Source organism: Mus musculus, chromosome 13 (genome assembly GCF_000001635.26).
Source record: "Mus musculus strain C57BL/6J chromosome 13, GRCm38.p6 C57BL/6J".
Lineage (NCBI taxonomy): Eukaryota > Metazoa > Chordata > Mammalia > Rodentia > Muridae > Mus > Mus musculus.
Genome location: NC_000079.6, coordinates 43,515,948 through 43,533,890, shown reverse-complemented (window position 1 = coordinate 43,533,890; position 17,943 = coordinate 43,515,948). Strand labels below are relative to the sequence as shown.

General features: G+C 47.2%; 1 long non-coding RNA gene across 1 annotated transcript; it reads right to left on the bottom strand.

Moving 5' to 3' along the window:
- Positions 1-2,105: 2,105 nt before the first annotated feature.
- Positions 2,106-17,082, bottom strand: Gm32939. Its single transcript, XR_382266.3, has 4 exons — positions 16,503-17,082; positions 16,200-16,340; positions 3,513-3,688; positions 2,106-2,793 (listed from the first exon to the last, which is right to left on the bottom strand). It is a non-coding gene; the product is annotated as a predicted gene, 32939 (long non-coding RNA).
- Between the last annotated feature and the right edge of the window lie 861 nt (positions 17,083-17,943).

The following is a 17,943-nucleotide window of genomic DNA, read 5'->3' as shown; positions in this document are numbered from 1 at the left end:
CTTAGAAGTGGTGCCAGAAAAGAGATACCACACTCAGTGAGAATCAAATGAAGCCAAGCAGGAAAATGTTCTGTAAACAGTCAAACCCCGAGCGTGCCTAGAAACCATTGCACAGTCTATGTGCAATAGCTGAAAGCATTCTCTGGCGGTGGTAATTATATTTGTGCAAGTGCCCAGATGAACGCATTTCCCTTCACAGGCTCCAGAGCTACCATTTAGGTTACCAAGATAGACAGACTGAGAACAGTGTGGTAGCCTACTCAATAAGCTGCTCTCTTGAACAGCTAGAGTACAAACCAGGCTGTGACAGGGACTGGGAGAGGGCAGGAATACGCCCAATCATGTCCCAAGGGAAGTGGCAACACTCTTAAAGTACAAAGGAGTTGCTCTAAGCATGGAACCGTCTGTTCAGGCCTTAGAGTCACCTAAGCTTAGGCCTGCTGTTTGATTCTGTTGTCTTCTTTGTGACATCGTTGTTCATGTGTCTCGTCATTTCTTACTCAGCCTTGTGGACCACCCTCAGCATAAATGAAAGATCCACGGAAAGCCAGAACCAGGTCTCTGAGGGCATTCGCAGCATGCCTAGGTTCTGTTTCATTTGCACAGAGTCTGTCTTCCCTGCCATCAGCTTCCCACTGAGTCCATGGGAATAGGAACCACGTGTCCTCAATCTTCCCCAAGCAAATCAGAGCCTCGGATGTGTTTTTTAATGTCAAAAAGTTGCTATAATACCTGGCATGGTAGTACAGCTTCTTTAATCTCAGCACTTGGCAGGCAGACGCAGGCAGATCTCTATGAGTTTGAGACCAGCCTAATCTACACAGAAAGCTCTAAGCCAGCCAGGATTGCATAGTGAGACCCTGCCTCAAAAACATAAAAATAATATACAACTTCAGGAAGCAACCTGTTTCTGCTTGGTTGCTTGCTTGCTTTCTTGTCTTTTTTTTTTTTTCCAGTTTGGTTTACATGTATGATAAGTGTCCTATCCGTTTTATGTATGTGCCTGCCTACTGCCCTTGGAGGCCACCCAATCCCCTGGAAACTAGAGTTACAACTGGTTGTAAGCTGCTGTGTGGATGCTGGGAATCAAATCAAGAACAACAGCTAGCATGGGCTTGCCTCAGCAAAATACCACCTGAGTCTGTCATAACACACTACAAAAACTTCCACTTCCTGGGGGGCTTTATTTTATTTTTAAGCTTGAGAGCAATGTCATTCAGAGTTCAAGACAAACAAAACCTGATGACAATTGTGGGTAGGTAGGAGGCTAGCTGTTCTCAACAATGTTTGTATTCAAGACCATCCAATCAGCAGCCAGCAGTGTCCCACTAGTGTTAATAGCTCCTTGGAGGCCTTGGGTAACTGGATTCTTCATGCTACTGGGTTTTCTGCTGCTGGTGGTGGTGGTGATGTTGTTGTTGTTGTTTTGGATTTTTTTGTTTTGTTGTTCTTGTTGGGGTTTGTGTTTGGTTTAGTTTGGTTTTCAGAGGCAGAGTTTCTGTTTCTCTTTGTAGCCCTGGCAGCTCCCTGAACTCTTTGTAGAGCAGGCTGGCCTCAAACTCAGATATCTGCCTGTCTCTGCCTCCCAAATGTTGGGATTAAAGGTATGAGCCACCACTGCCAGGCTAAAGGTATTACGATCCCGATGGAGGAAATACGGTTATTATTTCACTTAACCTTCCGCGCTGCACATAACCTGCCTCCACCTACTGGGGGTGGGGGGTGTAGGATTAAAGGCAAGTGCCACTGTGTTTCTATTCTTAGGAAGTCAGGATTCCCAGTAGTCTTTAGCAACTACTGACTGTAGCAGGCATCAGGATTTCCTCACGCTGACAGTGGCCAGTATGTTCTAGCTCCTGGGCTTGGGGTGTTAGAGGTCTTTTGGCCCAAATAGTTTGACAGCTCTCTAGAACTCTTCCAGTCCCTAGGCCGGCATTCTCTTTTCTCTAACTCTGTAGCTTTGTAGCCTCCAGCTGCCAAGTAGCCACTTACTGCTTCAGCAGCTTGGCCCAGCAGTCACCTAACCTCCAGTTGCTTCACTGTCTCTCCCGCTCCTTTCCTCGTGTTATCAGCTCAGCCCACGCTATTAAAAAAGCAAGAGAAGATCACTCAAGAGAAGCCTTTTATTGGGCATAACATTGCTACATGGGAAGGCAGTACAAGAAGGTGCGTCTGCCAGGATGCTTACTAAATTGCCTGCTTCTGTAGCTAGAGGAGGGAGGGGAGCTTGCTCCAATCAGAGCAAACCACATGCAAATGAGGGTTTGTGTTTGCACCAATCAGAGCCCTGTCTCTTTAGCCCTAGTCACAGCCGCTTTTCTCTCCATGGCACTCCCCCTCTGGCTTAGGTTGGAAGTGGTTACAGGGTAACCTGAGTTCACTGAGGCTTGTGATACCAAACAGTCCAGTTGCTGTCTGTTTGAACAGCCCTGGCCGAGGCCACCCCTTCAGGTGCAGGAACAGCCAGCTGCATTCAGAGCGTTGTCCTCTCAAAGCGCCTGTGGAGTATTCGACACAGCCAGTGTTGGCATTAAGTGTAGTCCAGCTGGCTTTTGATTGACAGTCCTTTTGCTCAAGGCGGCCAGGGCAACAAAGGAGAGTCCAACAGCTGCCAATTAGGAAGTCAGATAGCCCATCCCCCAACATCTTTGCTTATTTACTGGAAAATGAACATCAGAGGGAGTGCTTACAATGAGGGCTGATCGTTAGTATTAGCCGACTTTAAGAGTGCTTAAACAGTGCTCAGTGCCCTGGGTAGAGATGAGTCCCTTTCATCTGGCCCATAGTGGTCCTCTGTATCAAAAACAAACACAGAGAACAGCCGTTAGCAAATGGGGGAACTTTGTATTCCCGACAGTTCCCTGAACTGCCGTCACTCTTGCACGAATCACACTTCTAGGAAGCTTCCTGCCCCATCCCATTCTTCTCCCCGCAAAAAAAAAAAACTGCTGTTAACCCACCTTCCCTTGAGTATATTAGTATATATGCACATGGCCCAAAGCCTAGAAACAACATAGCACTTTTTTTTTAACCAGCTCCCTTCCAAAATAATGCTCCATAATGCCTCAGTGAATGCCTGCTGTCCCATGACAAGACATTTACCAAAGATGATCTGCCCTTATTGTCAAGTTCTGCTCAATGGTCAGAGAGGAAAGCAGTTATCTCCTGGCTTGCCTTATCTCTCTGAACACTTTACGGCCTGTTTCCTTTAGTTTCAAGCCACCCGGAGCTCTAGGACTTCTTTGCTTTGAGATTCAGCTTACAGGTTAAAATTAGCTCCAGAGCTCTGAAGGGGCGCCAGAGAAAGCAGGAGTGTGGTGGGAGTGGGTGAGAGCTAACCCGCAATGCAGATGACAGAGGAGTGAACACGAGGCACAAGCCTCCCTCAGACGTGGTCATCCCCCGAGAGAGGCACATGGGCTAGGGACCCCCACCCCCACCCCCGCAGACTGTAAGACACACAATTTATGCCATGCTATATGTGTGTTGCAGACAAGGTCTGAGGCTCTTACCTTTTATCCTTGCTAATGGGAATCTTCTAAACTGCTTTTTTTGTCTTACACGCTGCCTTTGGGTGTGGGCGGTTACGGTTTATAGATGCACTTGGACCAGGCTGCCTGCCTGTCCAAGGAACACCGGCTTTATGCTCTTCTCCTGTGGGTCTTGCAAAACAACATATTATGCCAATCTGTTTGCGTGAAAGAAGAGAACGAACATCATTTCATTTAAGGACCCAAGTACCAGCACAGGCTCTGGACAGAATCAGGCAAAAGGCATTTGTTCCATGTACCCTCCCTCCTCCGGGGATCATTTCTTCATTCCATGACATTGCTTCTTTGGTTGGATACTCGCTGCCTTCGTGTCTTCTCAGTACCCCAACCCATTAAGAAAGTGAAGTTCACCTCTCATTTCCAGCTTTAACCTGAAGATGGGCTCTAACGTCAGAGCCCTGGATTCAGGTCCTAGCAATTCATTTCCTAACTGGCTAGTGCAAATTTCTTAATCTCCCTCTGTAAAATACAACATGGGAAGCTCATTGTATCTGGAGGTGCGCTAGTGGCTTTGTGTAACTCAACAGATGACAAAATAGATTTGACCCAAAAATACAACATTTAAAGGTGGGATGGGCTGGTTGAATACCTGTGTCCTCTCCAAATCTCTGCTTTCTGTCCATCACTGTCAGTACCGTATTCCAGCTGGCTCCCTTCATATGGGAACACCTACCTCAGAAAAAGAGCAGCTCCTTCAGCCACAAGAAGTTACTCTCACCAAGGAATGCTATGTGCTGATTGGCTTGGGCCTGGGTTCTTAAGCCAATCACAAGCCAGGAGGGACCAGATTTCCACGACTGGTAGAGAACAGTCCAAAGCTTGAACACATACCAGAATCCCTCAAAGGACCGTTTTGAGACAGGGTCTAGCCTAGACTGCCTACAAACTCACTTGTTGCCAAAAATGTCCTTGAATTGTTGGTCCTCCAGAGGCCTTGGATTACAGGCAAACATGACCACATCTAGTTCGTGGCAGGCTGCAGGTTGAACCCAGGGTTTCCTGTGTGCCAGGCGATTATCTACTAACTGAGCTCCATCCCTCCGCCTGCCTTGAAAGGCTTGTTAAACGCGAATGAGAGCCCTAGCTCCAGAGCCTGGGTCATTTGGTCCAGAGAAAGCCTGAGAATGTGTTTTTCTAGCAAGTTCCGAGGTGATGTTGGTGCCATCAGACCACACTTGGATAGCAAAGGAACACATAGATTTAGCAGGGATCCTGGGAACCTGGGGTTAATTCCCCACAATGCACAGCAAAGAAGGAATGAAATAAATGTTGGGGGGTGGACAGTAAGATCCAAAACATTGCCCAGGAAATGTGAAAACTGTTTCATCAACCCCGTTGCTATGCAACAACGCACCCCAAAGTCCAGTGACTTAGAATTGCAACTTTGTACTGTTTCTGATGCTTCTCTGGGCTGGCTGGGCCGGGCTAGGCAGTTTTCACTTGGAGTCCCCCTTACATTTGTTGGTTGAGACCAGAACCATACAGACTATTGAGCTGAACATCCAAGATGTCTTCACTCAAATATGTGATGTGTGATAGCTAAGGGTTGATCAAGCATCTATTTCCCAACAAAACCATGCCACACGACAGCCTGGGATTTCTTACAACATTGCCATCCCAAGAGGAGTGTGTGTGTGTGGGTGTGCGCATGCATATGCATAGATGCTTGCGTACTTGAAGCACATGGGTATAGAGATCAAAGATCAATGTTGTGTATCTTCCTCTATCCCTCTCCACCTTAAGTTTTGAAACAGTCTCTCACTGAACCTGGTGCTCACCTATTGGCCAGACTGGCTGACTACCAAGCTCCTTGGATTCACCCTGTCTCTGATTCCCCTGCCCTGGGATCACAGGTGTATGCACCCAGGTTTTTTTTGTTTGTTTTTGTTTTGTTTTTCGAGACAGGGTTTCTCTGTATAGCCCTGGCTGTCCTGGAACTCACTTTGTAGACCAGGCTGGCCTCGAACTCAGAAATCTGCCTGCCTCTGCCTCCCAAGTGCTGCAATTAAAGGCATGTGCCACCACGTCCGGCTGCACCCAGTTTTTATGTGTGTTTTCAGCTTGACCTCGGGCCTTTACATTTGTGGCACAGGCGCTCACTGATGGAGCCACCTCCCTATCCCTGTTTTTGTCTTTGTTTTGAGATGTGCCACTTGAATTTCTTTAGAACAAGCATTCTAAGAGGCCAGAGCAGACACAATACCGCTTTTCCTCATCTGGCCTTAGAAAGGCCACACAGCATCTGGTTATGAGAGAGGAAAGGCACCCACCTACTAGAGCATAGATGAGCGCACAGAGGCAAGGGGCACTGGGACAGCGGTGGGGATGGGGCAGCCCCACAGAGACTAAAGGAAGCCATCTACAGTCACGCCTAGTGAGGGTGTAAGACTTTGCTCTCACCTAAGTGCTGTGGACATGAGCACTATGGGTACAGTACTTCTCACAGAAATTTGCATATTATACTGAAAGACTCCGAGAGGAGCCCCTCGCTCAGGCCTCAGGCAATAGCGGACACCCAAGAACTCACAAGAGACCAAGCTTGATGCAAACCACATGAGGCTTTATTCGGGGAAAGCCAGAACTCAGGGGACAACTCATATCCCACGCAGGGGTAGAGGAGTTGACCTCGAGGAAAAAGGGGTCCCAGTTTTTATAGGCCCTCAGGGGGGAAAGGAGAAGGTGGGAGTAGGGGATTTCCAGATCTAAACAATGTCTATTCTCAAGAAATGGGTATGGGAGGGGTACAAGGAGAGAGTCTGGTGCAGGTGTAGCAACTCCGGATTGGTTCCGGCTGGGGAGATTTTCCAACCCTATCCCAGCAACCAATATCACAAACACCTGGCAATGGGCTTCATCAGTGGGCACACACATGGGTTCAAGGAGTGGCCAGAGCATTGTGCACCTCTATTTTTCTAAATCAGTGAAGCTAGTTCTGCTAACAATGACATCTATCTTGCCAATTTCAGGGCTTCTGTGACCTTTTACATTTTGTCAGGATCTTTCAATACTTTTCTCTGTGATTGTAGAATTCAAATATTTCCCAACAAATGGAGGATCTCCAGGCACTAGCCAGAAGACAAAGAAATATGTCCTTGGAACTTGATCTTTCCAGGTATTCCAAAACGTATACACAAATAACTATTTCTTTTATCAGGACTAAGATTGTCTGTTGTAGGATAGAAGCAGCCCTTTTCTGGTGTTCCCATATTGGCTCCAATATTAAAACCTAGCTTTCTTTCTTTTTTGGGGGGGGGATGGTGGGGGTGGTGGGATGGGGTAGAGTATTTGGAGTTAGAGACAGGGTTTCTCTGTATAGCTCTGGCTGTCCTGGAACTCACTCTGTAGACCAGGCTGCCTCGAACTCAGAGATCTGCCTGCCTCTGCCTCTGGAGAACTGGAATTGAAAGCATGTGTCGAGGGGTATTTTTTAATTCAATTCCGCATTGTCTGTGCAGTTGTACTTGTGTGCACATGGCTATGAAGGCCAGAGGGCATCCTTGGCTATTGCTCCTTAGGTATAGCCACCCTGGTTTTATGAGACAGGATCTCTCACAACCTAGGACTCAGCAAGTCCTAGGCTCTGCCAGATGTCCATCTAGCCCTAGCTAATCACCGGTCTCTACCACGCCAGCACTGAAATCACAAGCACCTGCTACCACATGTGGCCTTTGAGATGTGGGTTCTGGGGATTGAACTTGGGCCCTTACGCTTGTGTGGCAAGCACCTTTTTAACTGAGCTATTTCCCCAGCCCCTTTACTAAAACATAGAGTGTGCTTTTTCTTCTGCATCAGGGGCAGGGGGTAGAGCACTTGCCTAGAAAGTGCAAGGTCATGCCTTCAATCCCCAGCACAATGTACCGTTGTCTATGCTAATGCAGGGGTTAAGTAAACATTCCTCCACACCTTCCCTCAGGCTTCAGCTCCAAGGAATTTCCAGCGCAACTTATGAAGTGACCCTGCCACTCCTATCAGCTACCTTTGTCCCCGTGACCAATAGACCTTCTAACTGAGAACAAATTAATTCATCGCTTAGTTCCAAAATGGCCTCAAAAAATGGATTTTTCCAAATTTAGTTTTGTCAAATGTACAAAACAGAGAGAGAGAGAGAGAGAGAGAGAGAGAGAGAACTCTGTATTTATTCTTCCTCTCTAGAGTGTGAGAATTAGATTTTTACTCAACCCCATGATGGAAAACCTGAAGGGCTTCCCACTTCTGGGTGGTGTTGAGGTTGGGGAAAACAGGTGCAAACTAAAAAGGCTGCTGGTTCTGGGGAGAAAGAAGGAGGCGAGCCGGGGAGCTCAGCTGTTTGTTTGTGTGCTGATGTAATGGCACACAGCCCTACCAAGCTCAGATGTGTTTCGACTTGAGCTCCAGGGGAAAGTTACACAAAGGCAGGTTCCAGGGATCTCTCTGTTCTGCAGTCTGAGTAGGCCGGGCTGCTCTCACGGAGCTATTTCTGTATAAAAAGCTGTCTGGAAGCATCTGAGAAGCCACTAACCACCGCGGTTGACTGCGATGGTGTGCCTTCTTTTCGCTCCTCGGTTGCCCCATTTCCCCTCCATTTTGTGTTTCAAAGGATGACGGGCGTGGGGCAATATATATGTCTGTGTGTGTGTGTGTGTGTGTGTGTGTGTGTGTGTGTGTGTTCCAGAGCTATGTTGCCATGGAGAGTGTGATTTGGAAAAAGGCATTTCATCAGCCACTTGAGCTGAACGTATAAAAATGCCATTCAGAACTCGAAGCCTCTCTTCTCTGCCGAGCCACAGAAAGGACAAGGGAGGAACCTGAGACAGTGGCCTCTGGGGAAGGGAACTGAGGAGGAGCCAGTGAAGTAAGAGAGACCAACACTTCATGTGGATTAACTTTGATTGTTTTCTAACATAGCATGCAGTACACACACACACACACACACACACACACATACACACTGAAGTTTAAAAGCAGGCTGAATTATCGTGGGCTGAAAACAAGGAAGGAAGTTGCCTGGCTTTTGGGAAAGCAGAGACAGTTTCACCCCATCCATTAGACTGGGCAGTATATGTTGAGAAGAAAACCAGGCCTGTCAGACTCCATTCTGTTTATTCCACGAAGTGGATTAAAGAGCCATCAACAATAACTCTAGACACATTCTCTCTGGCCACATTTCAGAAAAAGATGCAGCTGGTCGAGAATCCAGCAGGGGTGGATTGCATGGAGCTGAGTGTGTATGTCACATGCTCCGCCGAGGTCGTTTGCCAAACCAACATGAGACAGCTCACCGGGCTGGCTGAGGGAGCTCCCAACCCAGTCACGCAGAATATTAAGTACCCTTTCACAATGTGTGTGCACATGGCTTTGCTTCTCTCGGGCTCCAGGAGTTGCTGTGGCCTTCTTGTGTGATGTGTTGACTTCGCTGAGCTGATGGTGTCCTACTTCCAAGTTACAGGGGAAAGGTCCCGATAGTGGTGCCTTTCCCGTATTTCCTATGCTGGAAGTCCATCAAAACAGAGCATCAACACAGTATCTCCTGGTGGTGCCAGTATCCACCGGGGCCATAAGTGCATTGTGCTTTTCTACTCGTTGGGAATCAATAGCCAATTTGAGAGACAGGAAGACGGAATGAGAAAGAAAAACATTGCCTATCACAAAAATAACTTGAGAATTGTGCAATCTGCCCACATTGGTTATTTGTGTTGAATTTGCTTTCGGCACTCAGTTAAATATACCACACCCGACCTCTGCAGCAACAACTCCCTTCCTTTTCAGTAGCAAAGTGGTGGGACCTAGAGAAACTTTCTGGGAGTTTGGCAAGATCTAGCAAACTGTTTCCATTAGATCTGGCAAAAGAAAGGTAGCAAAGAGAAGCCCACTGATCCGCTACAGCTTTTTGTGGTGAGCTATTCAGGAAGGCTGCCCTTTGGGGGTCTCAGATACAGCTCAATAATAGAGCTCTTGCCTAATAGGAGTGAGGCTAGGTCTGGGAATTATCTCACACACAAAAAACCGAAGCCGTGGTTGGGTTTTTGTTTTGTTTTGTTTTGTTTGTATGTGAGATAATTCCCGGACCTAGCAGACTTGGCTGACAATGTGATTTTCCTTCCTAAAATATGTGTGGAATTATCATGGAACTCCACATTGTACTAAGGGTCCACAGCAAATGCTTCCTTTTGAGCCAGGAGCTGCCTGGTCTCAGAGCATTCTGCTGAGGGTGTTGTGTTTCTCCATATAGCACCACGGGGCAGGTGCTCCAGGACTTCAGTACAGCAAAGCTCCGTTGCTGACAGCCATGTGCTGGCCAAGTTCCTATGTTTTAGCATCTTATTACACAGCAGCTCCTCAAGACTAGCATCACAAACTCGACTTCGCCAGAGAAGAATCTGTGTGTGTGTGTGTGTGTGTGTGTGTGTGTGTGTGTAGGGTGGGAGGATGGAGGGTAAGCTTCCAATGCTGCTCTGCTGGTAGGCAACAGAGCTGGGACTCATGTCCCAAGCTATCCTGACCCCAGTGCGACTCTCCTCCCCTGGGTCACTGCCCTCTGGGATGCAGAGATGGAGGTGTGCCTAATGTGAATGTAAGCTTTCAGGAAGGCTAAAAACAGATCCTGTGTTGATAGCACATCGTTGATGAAGGCAGTGTCTTGTTTGTTTGTTTGTTTGTTTGTTTGTTTGTTTTTCGAGACAGGGTTTCTCTTTATAGCCCTGGCTGTCCTGGAACTCACTTTGTAGACCAGGCTGGCCTCGAACTCAGAAATCCGCCTGCCTCTGCCTCCCAAGTGCTGGGATTAAAGGCGTGCACCACCACGCCCGGCGAAGGCAGCATCTTTGACTTAGGTATGTTTTAACAAGGGACAATACAAGGGCCTCTGCAGCTCAAGAGGTGGGATTCTTTTTGGGAACTGGGGCCTGGATACCAGATTAAAACCTCTAAAAAGACTGAGGAAACCTTAAAGCAGATTCTTAGCCTTGAAGGATGTGTTGGCTTACATATGTTCTGCCCAGGGTGTGGCACTATTAGAAGGTGTGGCCCTGGTGGAGTAGGTGTGGTCTTGTTGGAGTGGGTGTGTCACTGTAGGTGTGGGCTATAAGGCCCTCATCCTAGCTGCCTGGCCGTCAGTATTCTGCTAGCAGCCTTCAGATAAAGAGGTACAACTCTCAGTTCTGCCTGCACCATGCCTGCCTGGATGCTGCCATGTTCCCGCCTTGATGATGATTGACCGAACATCTGAACCTGTAACCCAGCCCCAATAAATGTTGTCCTTTATAAGACTTGCTTTGCACCGGCATAGCCTCACAAGAGACAGCTATATCAGGGTCCGGTCAGCAGGGTGTTGGGGGGAGAGTATAGGGGACTTTCGGGATAGCATTTGAAATGTAAATGAAGAAAATATCTAATAGAAAAAAATAAGACTTGCTTTGGTCACAGTATCTGTTCACAGCAGTAAAATCCTAGCTAAGACAGAGAATATAATAGAATCGGGACTACAGATGCAGCTCAGTGTTGTGTGCCCATGCCTCTGGGATCAATGTCCACAACAAGAATGCTAGGGGTCAAGACAGAGAGCAGTTGAGGTGGTTCATTTTGATCATAAACTTGATCATATTCAGAGACTCTTTGTGGATTAATGAAGCTTAGGTTTGGAGACATCTGATGGACATCTCCAGAGACAGTTGATCTTTGATAACTTTGACTTAATGTATGAGTTATTCATCGTGGATTCATCGTCTGATGGCACTATTGGGAGATGCTGAAGGGTAAGGACATACGGCCTCATGGAAGGAAGTAGGTCACTGGGGCCCTGTCCCTGGGTTGCACCTTCCAGTAGCTCCTTCCTCTATCCATTTTCTCTGTTTCCTGGCTCCCTCCCCTATCCCTTTCCTCTGCCTGCTGGCCCCCATGAAGAAGCTCCTTTGCCTGCCACCATGTTTTGTCCAAGTACCCCGTGGCGGGGGGTGTGGGTGGGGTGACGAGAGGAAAAGACTGAACACTGAGTCCATAAGCTCAAAGTTCCTCCTCCCCTAAGATGCTTCTGTTAGCTATTGACAACGAGAAGGAAAGAAAGTAGTGGCTCTCAGGATGGAACCTTCCCCAGAGGGATAAAGCAGGTGAACAAGTGACAAGAATCGAGTCAGAGCCACGCCATCGCCATCCTGACTTGATACCAAACAGGCTCTGTTCTAGCTATTCTATAAATAGCAGGAAACAAAATAGCCAAGTCTCTGCCCTTGGGAAGCTGGAGTACAAGGAGAGAAAAACAAGGGACTGTGGATCTGCTGAGGATAAAAACTACAGGACATTTGAGCTGCTAAGGGAGCTGGAGGAGCACTGGTACTGTTGATGATGGCAGTTGCTGTTCTGCATAAGGCCGCCAAGGAATGCCATGGGATATATGAATGGAGACCTGAAGCAAGAAAGGCATCAAGTTTGTAAATATGAGAAAGCAGGGCTCCAAGGAAGAGCCATTGCTAAAGCTCTGAGGCCAACGGGTGCTCGAAGAGTTGAGGAATAGCAAAGAGGTCAGTTCACAAGCTGGGTCCCCGAGCACTGGTATGTGTGGTAGCACTCAGAACACATGATGTTTATTAAGAGGTTCTCATGGGGCAGAGCTGCAGAAAGCAAGTAGAAGAAGGAACGAGCCTGCATAGAAGATGAGCCACACGGTACAGCAGATGCTTTAAACATGCATGCACGCACGCACGCACGCACACATGCACACAGGGGCATTTGAAGACCCAATGAATGCAGAGAGGCATTTCCAGCTGGAAAGAGCCAGGCCTTGCACTCCCTGTCATTTAGTTTGGGTACTACATCGATGGGACTGGGATGGGATGGGATGCTACAGGAAGCCCTTCTGTTTGGCTTTGAGAACTGAGCTCCAGACTATTCCAGTGGATAAAGATTGGGGAGATAAGGAGAAAACAATGAAGAGTGATTGGGAATTGTGAGGAGAAGCATCAGGTAAGGATGGTCAAGATGCCAAGTAAAGAGGGAGTTCTGCTGGCGTGGTGGCACACTCCCTTGATCCCAGCACTGAGGAGACAGTGGCAGGTGGATTTCTGAGTTCAAAGCCAGCCTGGTCTACAGAGTTCCAGGATACCTGCAACTACACAAAGAAACCCTGTCTTGAAAAAAATGAAGAGTTCAGGGCAGAAAGAATAATGGACCACTGTGAGGATAACTCAGCAGACAGCGAGCTGTCTTAGCTAGATTTGGTTGGTGTCCTTTAAAAAAAAAAAGCGGCGTAAAAGGTGATAACTTGATCTAAATGGAGTCAAGACATAAAGGAGAGAAAATGAGTCCTTTAGCATGGACAACTTCTGAAGGGGTTTATGGGAAACAGGAGCAAAGGAAAGGGAAGTGGTTGGAGCAGGTTTTTGGACCGAGAGTAAGCCAGCAAGCCAGGCGGGCTCCAGAGTCTGGGCCAAGCCAAGTCTGTGGGTACTACAGTGTGGAAAACCCAAGTGTTAAAGGCTTGGTCCCCAGCACGTTTGGAGGATGGAGGGACCCTTAAGAAGTGGCATCTGATGAAAGGGTTTCTAGTCATCAGGGGTATGCCCTTAAGGGGATATTGGCACACCAGTCTTTCCCCCTTCCCCTCTTTCCTGTTCTGGTCCTGAGGTGAACATTTTGCTACATGATGCCAACAAGCTCCACTGCCTCACAGAGCCGATGCATGGTGAGTGGGACCTCCAAGACGAGGAAGGACTGGGGAGATGGAGATGGACCAACTGCAAAGTGCCACACACGCATGAGGACCTGAGCTCAGATCTCCAGCACACTCAGAAAAAGCCAGGCATGTGGCAGGACACCCCTGTCAATCCCAGCAACGGGAAGACAGACATGCAAACTCCTGTGGCTCCCGAAGCCTGCCAGCCTAGTGCAATCCGTAAGGGTGAGCTCTGGGCTCGGTGAGAGACCGTGTCTCAGAAGATAAGGTGGAGAAGTGATTGAGGAGGGCATCCAAAGGCAGCGTGGGCCTACACAAGTACATATGACCATGTACACACACACACACACACACTCACACCACACACATGAGCATGTACACACACACACATACACACACACACACACTCACACCACACACACATCACACACATACACACACAGGAGCCCACATATAAGAACAAATGTTCACATGTATAAATACCACACACACATCACATCACATCACATCACATCACATCACATCACATCACATCACATCACATCACATCACATATACTCTAAAAAGAAAAAGAAGTAAGCCTCCCAAACTGGGAGCCAAGTAAAGCTTTTCTCTCTGTAAAGGGATTGATTCTCTCAGCCATTTGGTACAGTGGGAGAAAGCTGACTACTGCCCGTAGGCACAACGGGAACAGCCGAGTAGTTTCCTGACATGGAAGATGAGAGCAGGGTGCCCTGGCGTGTGTGCTGAGTAGAAGAGAGGGTGTGGGACTGCATCTCTTCATCTAGTAAGTGAATTTCTATGGAGGTTGACATTGGATAGGGACTCCATTTCATGAAAAAAAAATCTGTGCTTATTTTAACTACACTGAAGAAATTATTTAAAGGAAAACAGTGGAGATCTTAACCACAAAAGCTCTCCATACAGAGACCAATTATAGAAATTTCCATGCATCTATTTTTCCAAACCAGGGTACACCTATAGTCACACTTCTGCTTCTCTATCTACCTAGCACATAGCTAAAAGTCCTTATATAATATTTTCTTCAAATTGTCACAGAGGTTTAAAAAAAAAACAAACCTTGAGGCCATCATAGTACGGCTGTGAGATGAAAGCGTGGTGTGCATTTTCAAAAACTAAAACATGGAGCAGGAGAATCATCTTTCCAGATGTTGCTGAATAAATGCCCAACCAAGCTTGGCAGTGAAGCAAAGACTAAGAAAGAACTCAGGGCACAACGCCAGTCATACCCAGGATCTAAAGGAGACAAGTATCAGGAGCCACCGGGCTGTTTTCCAGGTCTGGAGGAAGGTCTTAAGAAATTAAAGACCAGGAGACTGGGGGGGATGGCTGTTGTAAAGTAATGGCCATGAAAACACGAGGAACAGAGTTTATATCCCCCAAACCTGTTGTGCAGGGTTCAGCAGCATGTGCCGGTGACCCCAGCCCTGTGGGAAAGGCCCTGGAGCTCATTGGTCAGCAGCCTAGCCAGATCTATCAACAGGTCAGAGAAAGAGACTTTGTTTCAAAAAGTAAGGTTGGGAGGCAAAGGAGATGATTCAGGGAGAGTGGTTCTCAACCTGTGGGTCCCTCCGGGTTCCTTCTTTCACAGGGAAATTGCCTAAGACCACCTACATATCGGAAATCGCCTAAGACCACCTACATATCATAGAGTTACATTACAATTAATAACAGTAGCAAAATTACAATTACAAAGTAGCAATGAAAATAATCTCACGGCTGGGGTGATCACACCACACCATCAAGGAACTGTATCAAGGATACCAGCACTGGGAAGGCTGAGAATGGCTGGCTCGCCAGGTAAAAGCGGGCTTGTGGGGCAAACCTGACAACCTGAGTTCAGTTCGGGGAGAACCAACTCCAGAAAGCTGTCTTCTGACCTCCTCATGGGTGCTATGGCACACAATGTCTGCCCCCACATATGTGTGTGCACACACATATATACACACACATATAACGTTTAAAGATCAGCATGTAATAACATATTTATCAGTATGCAGAACACAGCTGGCCAGAACATGGGAGTGAGTACAAAGGATATGCATACCCCTGAATCCCTCACAGAGGACAGGGGGATGGCTTAGGTTTACACTAAGACTCTGGTACTTGGAAATTCAAGGCTGGAGCATGTCACCCGGAGAGTAACACCCTTAAGGTGAGCACACTGCTCAGCCCTTCCCTCTACCCTTCGCTGACTCTCTAATCCTTGCGGTGGCATCTGCAATATCACTTGATCAGAAAAGCTCTTTCCATCCCACAGGGCAGCATTATCCCATCTGAATTTGTTTGTGGGGTGAGTTCATTGACAAGGTGCACGTTTTTAACAAGGCATGCAGGCATCTTATTTAATAAGGTACTACGGAGGCCATATGCAGATATTCGTGAGCTACGCCAATGGTGTAGATTCAAAGGACTAAGTAAGAGAAAGTTCTGTGCCTCCCAGGGTCACTGTGATTTAAAGTGTGTAAGTCGTTTGTCTGTGTGGAGCGGACAGGGCTTCTACACATAAAGCCTTCTCCTTCCCTTCCTCCAGGACTCTAATAACTGCCACCAGAGGTATCAATCCTGAATGTCCTATATAAAACAGAAAATTGTGATGGCTTAGTATCACTTGATTGTACTTATAATCAGGTAGAAGACACACACCATATGTGTGTCTAGGAGGGCCTTTCTGGAGACTTAACTGATCAGGGAAGACCCACCCTGATTGTGAATGACATCATTTCATGGGCTGGAGTCCTGGATGGAACAAAAAAGGAAAAACAGAAAACGCCATCATTTGTCTCTGTGCTTCCTGTCCCTCTGGGAACGACCACACACTACTTCTGCCAGGACTTCCATGCCACCATAGACTGTCCCTCCTTGAACTACAGGACAAACCTTCCCACCATTACTGTTGCTTTTCTGCCCAGCCATTTTTGCAACAGCAAAGAGCCAAGGAACTCCTATACGTATGGATCAATGCAGGTCTCACGGTCTCTAACCTCCGACTTTGCCTCGTTACCAACTGTGGTCTCTTCTGATGTTTTTACATGCTCATCCGCCTGTTGGCTTACTGTCTCCTTCCCACGAGAGCTAGGCATCTGTTTTGCTCACTGTTGCATCTCCAGAACCTGGAAGGATGCCTGAAAGACAGAAGACGTTAGATAAGTGTGGAATGAATGAATGATTCCATTCGTCAATGTCAGGCTTCAAAGGGAGCAGGCTGCTTGGATACAATGTGAGCCCTCACAGCCTCTAGAGACCCCAGAGTCTCCATAGAATAAAAGGACTCAACATTTTCTTACTTTCTTTTACTTCTTTCAATGGCTTCTCTTTTGTTCTTACAGGATCTATTTTCCCAGTTCTTCTATCTTCTCCCGGCTTTGGCTTCCTGCTCCCTCTTAGATTAGAGCAATCTCCCTAAGAAACAGCCTGCCCCATCACCGCAAGCTCCAGCTGCTCTGCCTTGGCGCTTGCTTTCCAACTGAGCATCTATCCCACAGGCTGAGGTTTGAATGTAAAATGTCCCCCAGGGGATCAAGTACTTGAACATTTGGTTCCAGCTGGTGGCGATTTGGAAGGTTGCAGAATGTTTAAGTGGGGGAGCCTCCGTAGAAGTGGGTCACTCTGGGCAGGTGTTGAATTTCTGTAGCCTGGTCCAATCAATATCCTGCTCAGCTGCATGTTTCCTGGCAGCACAAGCAATCAGACCAGTCAGCCACCTGCTCCTGCCGCCCTTCCTTTCAACCAGGATGACTGGATCTCCTCAGACTGTGAGCCAGAATAAGCCGCTCCTTCCTTAAGCTTCTGTCCCCCTCCCCCGGGCATTTTGTCCCGAGGACAAGAGATGGCACTTACATGTGACACCACTTAGATATGGTGCTTTGTAAGGCAAAGCATTTCAGCCGTGCCATTCACATCTCTAGAAAGGCACTCCCCTGCTCGTTCTTAAGCGAGATTCTTAAGCAAGCTCCCCACTAGACATACAAGGGACTTAATGGATGTCTGTTGAAAGAACAAGTGGAAAATTTTAAAAATGAGTTTGGCAACAGAAAAAGAATAGCAGCCTTCAAGTTGAATGACTTCAAGAAGTAGAAACTCCGAAGACTTTGAGGGAGGGTCCCCATAGGGAAGATAAGGACGAGGACTCTCCCTCCCTCTAGTCTGTTAGTGGAGCTTAAGTGACAGTATACAGCATGCCATGAACACACTTAGCATAGTACAGACACTGGTGTATAATTTAAAAAAGAAAAAAAAAAACAACTTAATTCTCCCACTTTCAGCTGTATTTTCTTCATGAGGCCTGAAGTCTCTTGATCACACAGTTGGGATCTAAATAGAAGGGAACTATCATATGCCTAGAACACTGTGCTTCCGAGTTACGTAATGACTCGTTATGTAACGTAGCATGTAGGTATATACTTCTTTGATGTACAATGAGTTTTAGCTAATGTGTTATGGTTCCCTCTCCCCTCAGCAATATGGTATTTTCTCTTCTTTTTTTTCTCTTTGTTTTATTCTTTTCAGTGCTGGGTGTCAGATCCCACGGCCTTGCACCTGCTAGGTGAGGGCTGTATCAGTGAGCTCTACCCCAGCTGAATGAAGAACTTCCTGGTTAAGTACTTACTAGTCCCTTGCTACATTACTAGTCCCTTGCTTGTAGCCTATGGCTACTGAGCGAGCAAGAATCCAATGAACAAATTCACACTGAGATGTTAATGATGGGTATCTCTCCTTTAGGAAGTG